The 10656-nt window shown below is 43.9% G+C and overlaps 1 non-coding gene and 1 pseudogene across 1 annotated transcript; both read right to left on the reverse strand.

Moving 5' to 3' along the window:
* Positions 1-1807: 1807 nt before the first annotated feature.
* Positions 1808-2533, reverse strand: LOC148544860 (uncharacterized; annotated as a pseudogene).
* Positions 2534-6171: 3638 nt separating this feature from the next.
* Positions 6172-6278, reverse strand: LOC148544861 (small nucleolar RNA R71). The gene has a single exon (XR_015901108.1). It is a non-coding gene; the product is annotated as a small nucleolar RNA R71 (small nucleolar RNA).
* Positions 6279-10656: the final 4378 nt, after the last annotated feature.

Below are 10656 nucleotides of genomic sequence, written 5' to 3' on the forward strand. Positions count from 1 at the left end.
GGTGAAGAACTAGGACTTATGGACTTGGATTGATATAGCTCACTTGACTTTCCTTTACTATTAGTTAGGGGTTGACTTAGTAGGATTGATCCTTGCGAATTCTTATGTTGTGGTTAGTGATAGGGATAGAGATTCTTGACCACCAAACCTTGCCAAGACCTTTTTAGTTGGTAGTTTGTTTTCCTTGCCATTTACATTTCATGTCTCTTATCCCAAAAACCCCAAAACATACTTCATAACCAATATCAAGGACACTTCATTACAATTCCTAGGGAGAACGATCCGAGGTTCAATACTTCGGTTTATAAATTTAGGGGTTTGTTTTAGTGACAAACAAATTTTTGTATGAAAGGATTGATGTTGGTTTAGAAACTATACTTGCAACGAGGATTCATTTGTGAATTCTAAACCGTCAAAAATCCATTCAGGAGAAGGGAAGCTAGCGGCTAACTGGAAAGGACCATACTGAGTAGCAGAAGTACTGGGGAAAGGTTACTACAAGGTGTCCGACCTTGAAGGGCGAGAGCTACCAAGGTCATGGCATGCCTGTAACCTAAGAAGGTACTATAGCTAGAAAATAGTAAAGATCTTAGGTCAAGGTGCACTCTTTTTTCTTAGAAAGTTTTTTAATGAGGCGCCAGGTCAAGATCTAAAAAACTGCCCGACCTAGAAGGATAAGTACTCGTATGTATACACTTTTATTTATGTTTTTATCTCATTATCATTTAAAAGTTATCAATTCCCTAAAAAGTTTCCTACCAAGACGCATTAATCTAAGCTCATAAAACGCAAAATTCATCGCCCGATTACAAAGAGGTCGGCAAGGTGAAGCGATAGAAGCAAGTTAATGCAAGAAGTTATAAAAAATAACCCATAAAAAGCGACCTGACGAGGTCTGACTAAAAATAGATTACTAAAAATAACTTAAGATGGCCCGACAAAAAAGTCGGACCAATGAAAGGATCACTGAAAAGGGACAAAAACACCTCGCAAAGGCCAAATAAAGGTTAAAGAACCAAAGGCCAGAAGTGCTTCGCCGAAAGGTACAAGTCTTGCCAAAAGACACTACTTAAAAGGCAAAAGCACCAGTCGAAACGGCGCTAAAAGGTCATCTGAACAAACTATAAAGAAAAGGTTCCTCATCAGGAACACTACCTAAAAAGTTGTTGGAATATGACTAAAAAGCCCGAGTAACAAGATCGTACGGGTCGACGTCAGCTAAAGAAGGGCACATGTACGATCTCAAGAAAAGGAAAAAGCCAAAAAGGTTGACAAACAACTTAAGGCTCAAAAGTGCTTAGCTAAAAGAGTGCAAACTCCGCTAAAAAAAGGCACGATCTCAAAACAGGACTACAAAAAGTCATCTGAGGCTAAAAAGGTTCTATATAAAGAACACTGAAAAGTTATCGGGCAAGTCGCTAAAAGCTCGGACAGCAAGCCCCAAGGATAATTTTGCCCGTCTTGATAAAGGGTTGACAAGTACCAACTCAAAGCAAGGCATGATCCCAAAGGCAAGGGTAAAAAATCCACTCAAAGGAGGTCGGGTTGGGAAATACCTATATCTTTATAAAATTCACAAAGGGTGGCAAAAAGTAAACCTCTAGCAAAACACGTCTATCAAAGTAAAACATTAAAGACTCAAAGGCCACTTAAAAGGCAGCCCCAGAGTTTAAAGTGTTTGTTTTTCAAAACAAAAGTTGTTGAGAAGCAACCAAATGTCAAAAGAGTCAACTACAAAAGACTTACAAAAACATAAACAAGTTCAAAGTCCACAAGTCGGACTATTATAGTACACAATCATAAAAAGTCATAGGGGATCCAAATTCGCCCCAGTGGCAACATCCTTGGCAGAGGGAGAAGGAGGCATGGTCGAGATCGGGGTAGTATTAACAACTCCATCCGACCCATTCAGAATCTGCACATCAGGCTCGGGCTCTGAGTGGTCGACCTCTGAAGGAATGGAAGAAGCTGAAGCTGCCGAAGCTTTGCCTGGTGGCACAAGAGGAAGACCCTCATCATCATCGTCAGGGGCAGGCATAACGTTGCCATCCTCAACCACCTTATCCATGCTGAACAAGGAGAGATCGGCCTCGAGAGCAATAACTCAGACCTGAGCCTTCAGGATCTCTAACATATCAGTCATACTATTCACCATGTGCCCCTGAAGCTTGGCATAATCATCTTGGGCAGATTGAAGCCTCTCCTTGGTCTCTAGTAACTCGCCGTAGGTCTGGGTATAGCTCTCCTTATACTTTTTTGCAGCCTCCTCAGCCAAGCTAGTAGCTGCCTCCGCCCTAGTAGCACGCTCCTTCTCTTTCTCCACATCAATCTCCAACTTGGCAACCCTGGCGTCCAACTCATCCTTTAGACCTTTCACCCTATTAAATTCAGCCTGGGCATCCTCTAGAAAAGCCTTGGTAGCACGGACAGGGGACTCCCTAACAACCCTAGATAAGGCCGCACCAACATTGGCCATCCGAATACTGTTGTTCGTTATAAAGTCAAGGTGACGAAGGATGGAGACATCGTCCATAAGGACCCTGCCATAGGGAGCAATCAATTCAGTGGCAAAGGCCACACCATCAAATTCTTTGTTATCAAGATTATATGTCCCAACAGTTTTTTGGCATTTAGGAGGCGGGCTAGCAGCATTAGGAGAGGAGGCAGGGCCAGAAGTCGCCTGAGATGATCAGATGGAATTACCCGAACTCTAGGGGTCGGGATGATCTTTCTCGGGCCCTGAGAGTCAGTAGTCGGCTTCTTCGTGGACACCTGAGAAGACCTTTCCCCCGAGGTCTTCGTTGTCAAGTTTTGGGCAGCTGTCGCCTTTTTGGCCCTCTGGAAGGCCTTCATGGAATCTGAAGATTTCACCATCTCTTAAAAGGAAGACAGGAAAAAAAGTTACAATAATAGAAAGGAAAACAATAGAAGAAAACTATCTGGAAAAAGTTGGACGCTACCTAATTTGGCACGGAGGAGGGAGGGATCTCTTAGAAACCTCTTTGCGTCCAAATGAGGAGGTTCCCCCCAGTGCTCCTCAAGAACACCCACAAAGGCTTGTTCTACTTCATCCAAATTCTCCCAAGAATACTTGGGAGCTACTATATCTTTTTGCTAACATAAAGGAAAGGTTGGCTCGCCGTTCTCATGTAAAAAGAAAGGTCGGGCATTCTCGACAGCTCGGACTTTAAAGTAATAGTTCTTAAAATCCCGAAAAGACTCATCAAACATAGAGAACACCTTTTTTCCGTGGGTAGCTCGGAAGGAGATCCAAAAAGCCTTTTTCTTGGCTACTCCAAGCTTGGTCAACACAAACAGGTAAAGGAAGATAGATATGGTAGGTCGAACACTCAACTCCTGGCACAACAGTTGAAAAATCTTAATGAAGGCCCAAGAGTTCGGATGAAGATGGGAAGGGGCCACATTACAAGTCCATAAGAGGTCGGTCTCAAAAGTAGTAAAAGGGATGGTGATATTCAACTGACTAAAGAAATAGTCATAAGCATAGAAGAAGGGGCGTTCTCCCTGAGTCAAGGGAGGGAAACTAACCCTCTCCTCAGGTTTGGGCAACAACAGCTCATAATTCTTTTCATCGTCCCTATTACTACAGATCCTATGGAACCTCCTAAGCCTCTCACAGTACTCCGGATTCGCTACAGTAACACACATCAGGACTATAGAGTCCAGCCAGTCGGCCATGCCAGTAGGGATTTTTGTGGACATCTCAACAATATTCCTACAAGTAGACATATAGCAACTACACTTACAGTAAGAAAAAAGAAAAGGGGTCACTACCAAACAACTTGAACAGTAAGAGAATGGCAAAGAAACAATCAAACAAGTGTCAGATATGGCAGCAAAAGGGAACCCCAGGACTCACAAAGAATAGAGGATCAACACCAAAAGCCCAGGAGCACCCTTTGGAGGCAATAACAGAGCAAGAACCCAGAAAAGGAAACGGCGCAGCCCTAACCCTCTAAAGCAAAAGAGAATACAAGGAGTTTTAACCTAAGTACCAGCATTTCTTCAAACAGCAAAGATAAAAATAAACTATCAAAAAACAAGAGCACATAAGAATCCCCAAAGAAAATTTCAACCTTTTCGAAGAAAAGTTCAACAAAAATTGAAACTTTGTACAAAAGGAAAGCATGCAAGGATGAAAGCAATGAGAACGACGACAAACAAAGCATGAAGTAAAGTACCAACCTGCGATGAAGAAGGAGTGAGAGTGATGAGCAGTAAGCCACACCAAAGGTAGTGAAAGCTCCAAAAATCCAAGAAAGGAACGAACTTGAGGACGAAAGGAAGGAAGTTTTTGTCACTAAGCAAGAAGAGGCGCATGAACAAATCCAAAGGCAAACTTCAGAAAGAGAAACGAGCGTAAAGGATGAAACGAAACAGAAGGGAGAAAGAAACTGAAACGGAGAGCAAAACCTCTTCTTTGATTTCAAACAAAGTGTAAATAGGGAAAAGAAATAGCAAAACAAAAATCAATGGGCATTAAAGGCACGTGCGTATTCCCAAGAAAGTAACCCTTTCAAGAAACAAACGCGGCAAAAGAAAGCGAAAGCAAAAAATACTTCGCATTTAAACTCAGCGTAAAACTCGCAAACGGAAGTGCAGCTTGGACCAAGATGCTTGAGCATGACTTCCCCAAAGAGATCAAAGCTCAGAAAGCATGACCTCATGAAAAGATCCGAGCTCAAGCAGGGGCACTGTTCATACCCCGGGTCGAGCTAGGCGAGCCGGGCTAGATGAAGACAAAAATGACCGACCTCTTATAAGGGTTGGTCGACCCTGATCTCTTCTCAAAGAGCTCAGCCAAATTGCTATAAGGGCCCAAGCAGGCCCAAAGCAGAAGATCACAGCCCACCCAAAGGTGGCTGGCCAAAGATAAAGGGACTCACCCACAAAAGATAAGATAAGATAACTAAACTTATCTCAAGGGAGGTCACTCCACACTACTATAAATACACTGGAGCACCCAGGTATAACTCATACTCTGATTCTACACAAAAAACCTGCTCAAAGCCCGTGCTAACTTAAGCATCGGAGTCTTTTACAGGTACCACCACCCTCCGGTGATCAAAGATCAGCAACATCTCAAGGCTCAGCAATTCGGACACGACAGCTCCGGCTACAACTGCAGATCTCCTCCGAGATCGTCCTTCAGTTTCAGGTAACCCTCGGAACAGATAGTGACATCTTTGAATTCAAACTTTGATTGTGAGCATTATCCGTTGGCTTGGAATATACTTGCAACAGAACTCAATTTTTGGAAAATTCTAAGTTGACGGTTTGCCACACGTCAAGTTTTTGGCGCCGTTGCCGGGGACCACACTTTAAGTGCAATGAGTGCTATAATTTTGGTTGTTATGAATATGTGAACAGTGTGAATATTTGGTTCTTGTTTGCTACTTGGCACTAATTTGTAGATATCGTTTCTATCTAGCTAGTCTTAGTGGTTGTTAATTGTTAGGTTGGTTTATGTTTATTTGTCTATTCTTGTTTTGCTTTTCTTAATTGCATGCCTTTATTACTTCCTCAGTTGAATGACACGGTCGCTTCCAGACCCGAGCTTGACCCATTTTGATCTGGAAATAGAAATAACTTTAACTCATATTAGGCAAGCTCGGCGCCGGCTAGCATTTGTGAATTGTGAATCGGGCTTGCTTGGAGAGCACGCCAATTCACTATCACCATCAATCTCTGACCATCATTCTTCAATTAACGAGGAAACCCTATACTCATCTGTGGGGAGTGCTGAAATCTCTTTGAGTGACTCAGGTGACAACACCATGGCGGATCCACCTCGTAGAATCACTCTAAGGGAGGCCGGAGCTCCTGATATTAACTTGCAACCTACAAATCCGGTATCTGGCTTTGGATCCAAATTTAGAGCTTAAGACCAGCACAATCAACTTACTCCCCAAGTACAATGGACTACCCAGAGAAGACCCTCTTAAGCATCTTAAGGATTTTCAAGTTGCATGCTCCGCTGCGAGAAGACATGGTGCAAATGAGGTAGCAGTTTTGGTGTTCGCTTTCCCTTTCTCTTTGGAGGGAAAAGCGAAAGAATGGTTTTATACTCAACCGGGAGATGTGATTTCCAATTGGGACTTGCTGCGTAAGGAATTTCTGGAAAAGTTCTATCCACCGCAGAAAACAGATAAGCTGCGAACGAAAATCTATTGCATTATGCAAAGAGATGGAGAGACTCTTTATGAGTACTGGGAGAGATTCAAGAAGTTGTTGGAAGCTTGCCCCCACCACCGTATTGACGAATTGGTACTTATTAGCTATTTCTGTCAGGGGATGAACCCCAAGATATGCTTCTCCTGGATGCCTCTAGTGGGGGATCCCTCACCAAAAACAAGACTGCCGAGGAAGCTTGGGAGATCATAGCAGACTTGGCGGACTCCACTCAACACTCAAGGGTAAGAAATCCACAACCAAAGGCTTTAAGTGAAGTTTCTCCTTCCGGAGATGCCATTTTGACAAAGACCCTCGGTGATATGACAATTTTGTTGAGACAAATCACCCGAGGGCAACAAATTCTCCAAGCCTTGCTATCTCCTCCACCTCAACCTCCAAGAATTGAAGGACCACCAAAATCATGCGGTATTTGTGCTTGTAACAACCATTACACTGATGAGTGTCCTCAACTCCAAGAGGACACTACATTAGCGGTAGCCAATCCATACCCACAACGACGCAACTACAATCAACATGGAGGAAATTAAAACCAAGGATGGAGGGATAATTCTAATCAAAGGTAGAACCAAGCCCCTCAAGCTCAGCCTTACCCAAGCCAACAAGCCTACTATCATCAAGCCCCTCAAGGTCAACCACAATACCAACAATCTTACCAACAACCACAACAATCTCAACCTCAAGGGAGGTATCAACATCCACATAGTAGACCTAACCCTTCTCAAGGCAACCAAGGCCCTCCTCCTAATCAATCCTACATGAATGACACACTCCAAACCTTTATGCAAGAGCAACGGGAGTTTCACAAGAAACAAGAAGTATACATGGCTACTATTGCCGAGGCTCTCTCCCGTTTGACTCTTTCACCTCCGACTACACAAAATACCCAACAAGCCTCAACTTCTAGTGGTTTGCCCTCACAACCTCAACCGAATCCTAAGGAAAGCATCAATGCTATCACCCTTAGGAGAGGCACCAAGTTGGATGAAATTGATATTGTCCCTACAAGTTTGAGTGAGAAAGCACACAAGCAAAAGGTGGGAGATGATGTGGGAGTGATGAAGGATGAAGAGAAAAATGTTGAAAAAGGAGAGGAGGAACCGCTCAAGGCCAAGGAGCCAAAGAAGAAGAATCTGCTTGAAGAGCCTATGCCAATTCCATTTCCAACTTTGGCTAAGAAGGCTAAGAAGCAAGAAAAACTTGACCCCAACATGGTGGAAATTTTTAAGAATGTTGAAGTCACCGTCCCTGTCTTTTAAGCCATTTAACAAGTGCCAAAGTATGTTTGTACACTCAAGGAAAAAATTGGCGAACTCAACAAATGGCTGGTAGATGATTCTATCTCTTCTTTAATTCCTGAAAAATACAATGATCCAGGCCCATGTTTGGTTACTTGCAATGATTCTGTGCGTAAGCATTATGCCACTCCCCATTTATGAGAGATTGAACTTATCACCCCTAAAGAGGTCTGGGGTGAGATTTGTGTTGGCCGATAAGAGCATTGTATCAGTTGTGGGGATTGCAGAAAATGTCCTAGTTGACATCCAAGGTTTACTCTTCCCGGTAGATTTCCATATCTTGGAAACTCCTCCCATTGACTCAGACAAGCCATCATCCATTCTACTTGGAATGCCGTTTTTAAAGACATCCTGGTTCAGGCTGGATGCACATTCAGGAGTCTATTCTTTTGAGGCCGATGACAAGGTAGCAAGGTTAACGTTGGAGGAATCCAGGAAACCCATCCTTGAAGCCTATTCTATCTTTGGGTGCGATATAATCGAAGATGAAGTGATTAAGGTTGGCAAGGAACAAGAAGAAGAGAAGAATGCCAAGAAGTCTAATTCAAGAGAGCAAACTCAACCCAAGAATGCCAAGGAGTTAGAGATTTTTCTCCTTGGAGAGGTCTCAAATTGATCAATGAAGCCATGCAAAGTCCAACTTAGGACTTTAAACCAAAGTACTTAGTGGGAGACACTTCACCATGGTAACATTGTTCCAACTTTATCTTTTGTTTATAGCTTTTTGAATTAGTTGCTTTCTTGTGATATGATGATTAACTTAGGATTGGTTTGATGTTTTCTTGAGTTAAATAAGTTGAATTGCTTGTGGATCATGAATTTATGCTTGTTTGTATGATTTGGGGTTGATATATTGATGTACTAAGGGTTGGTACCTTAGTTTTGAAAGGAAAAATTCTTTGTGAAACAGGGCACCTGTGCGTGCGCACCACCCTGTGTGTGCGCACACAACTGCGTTTTTCACCATCTGTGCGAGCACACGCCTTTATGCGTCCGCACACTCTTTGCAGCGTTCTATGGTCGCAGCGCTAGCACAGTCTGTGCGCGGGCGCTGCCCTGTTTTTGATGCCCCGTGCGCGCGCACTGCCTTGTGCGTACGCACGCATTGCTCCTTCTGTGCTATCGGTGCGACCGCACAGACGTGTGCATCCACACACCAATTGACAACCCCTCTGGTGAGAGCGTTACCATGAGTTGTGCGCGTGAACCCCCTTTTTGTTTGCTCTGTGCGTGCGCAGGCGTAGATGACCCTATGCGCGCGCACTGCCTTGTGCTTACGCACGCATTGCTCCTTCTGTGCTATCGGTGCGGCCACAGAGACGTGTTCGTCCACACACCAATTGACAACCCTTCTGGTGGGAGCGTTAGCATGAGTTGTGCGCATGAACCCCCCCTTTTGTTTGCTCTGTGCGTGTGCACGGACCTGTGTGTGCACGCACGGATGACTCTGTACCTCAAGTGATTACCTAAAAAAAAGAGAAAGAGAAAGAAGCTTCTGTATGAGCGTACGTGCCTGTGCGCTCGCACGCGCCTGTGGGCTCGCACGCGCCTGTGCGCTCGCACGCGCCAGTGCGCTCGCACGCGCCCGTGCGCTCGCACGCGTTAGTGCAACCCCTCTGGTGGGAGCAACCGCACGCTCTATGCGCTGGCATCACTCTCGTTTTTGCGTTTTGTGCGTACGCACCAGTCTATGCGTACGCACACACCCCTCTATCTTGTGACATCTGTGCGCGGTCTCCCTGATGTGCGTCTGCACACTCTAATACACCCTCTCTAGTCGCAGGAATCGCACGCTGTGTGCGTTCGAAAGCCCTCTAGTTTTTGCTTTCTGTGCGTCCGCACAGGCCTTTGTGCGTACGCACATGACTCGTTTTGGGCGATTACACAGCAACCTGCCTTGTTGAGCAGCAGTTTCCTTTTCTTCCCCTCCTCACTGCCGCTGCTCTCCCCACCTCCGACCAGTCTCAGGCGACCCTGCCGCCGGCCACCACCGCCGTTACCCCGCCACCGCCTTTCCATCCTATACCCTCTCTCTCTCTCTCACTTCTCTTTTCTTTTATTTCTTTCTTTCCTTTCTCTTTTCTCTCTTCACCACCGGTGAGTTTTTCCCCTCCGGTATTTTTCCGGTGAACCAACCACCGCAAGTTCGCAGTGGCTATAAGAACTGCCATTGTTTCTTCCCCAATTCTTGTGTTGATTTTTGATATAGTGTTTATTGTCTTTTCATGTTGCTTGGATTAAATTTAGAGCTTTTCTTTGTCTCTTTGTATTGCAAGTGTCGATATGTGATTATTGGGTTGATTATGATTGAATTTGAGCATTAACTGTGATAAACTTGCATATTGCAAACCGCATGTTTGATGTAATGCCTCTATGAATATTTTGTTTGATAAACTACTATTTTATGATTTATCTTGTGCTCAATTGAGTGGTTTTTATCAAGTCTTTTCTCACTTATTCATATAATTTGTATGGTTTTACAATTCCTTCCTTATTCTGTGATATATGTGAAAACATGTTTCCTAGGCTTTAAAACTGTTAATTTTAATTATCCTTTATTACCATTCGATGCCGTGATCTGTGTGTTAAGTATTTCCAGGCTTTATAGGGCAGGAATGCCATAGAGAACAGAAAGGAAACATGCAAAAGTGGAAGGAACACGCGAAAATGATGTTTTGAAGAAAATGGCAGTGACGTGTGAGCATGGATGACGCGGACACGTGCCTAGCGCAGAACACGAGCGACGCATACGCGTGACAAGAAAAAATCTCCAAATGATGCGCACGCGTGACTTACGCGTACGCGTGATAGATGCCATGTGCAGAAAGTTGCAGAATTCGCCCCCAGCGAATTCTGGGCTCTTTCTCGGCCCAAATTCAAGCCCGGAAATACAGAATATATGCTGGAGAATGAGGGAATCAATCATACACGAATCATTCATTCACAATTTTAGGTTTTAGATGTAGTTTTCTAGAGAGAGAGGCTCTCTCCTCTCTCTAGGTTTTAGGATTTAGGTTTTCTCTTAGTTTATGGTTTATTCCTTCTCAATTCCAGGTCCAATTTTCCTTTAATTTATGTTCTCTTCTACTTTTATTTATTCTAGCATATTAGTTTATCTATTTCCCTTTATTGATCACTTTATGTT

Source organism: Arachis ipaensis, chromosome B9 (genome assembly GCF_059453495.1).
Source record: "Arachis ipaensis isolate K30076 ecotype BB chromosome B9, ASM5945349v1, whole genome shotgun sequence".
Taxonomy (NCBI): Eukaryota; Viridiplantae; Streptophyta; class Magnoliopsida; order Fabales; family Fabaceae; genus Arachis; species Arachis ipaensis.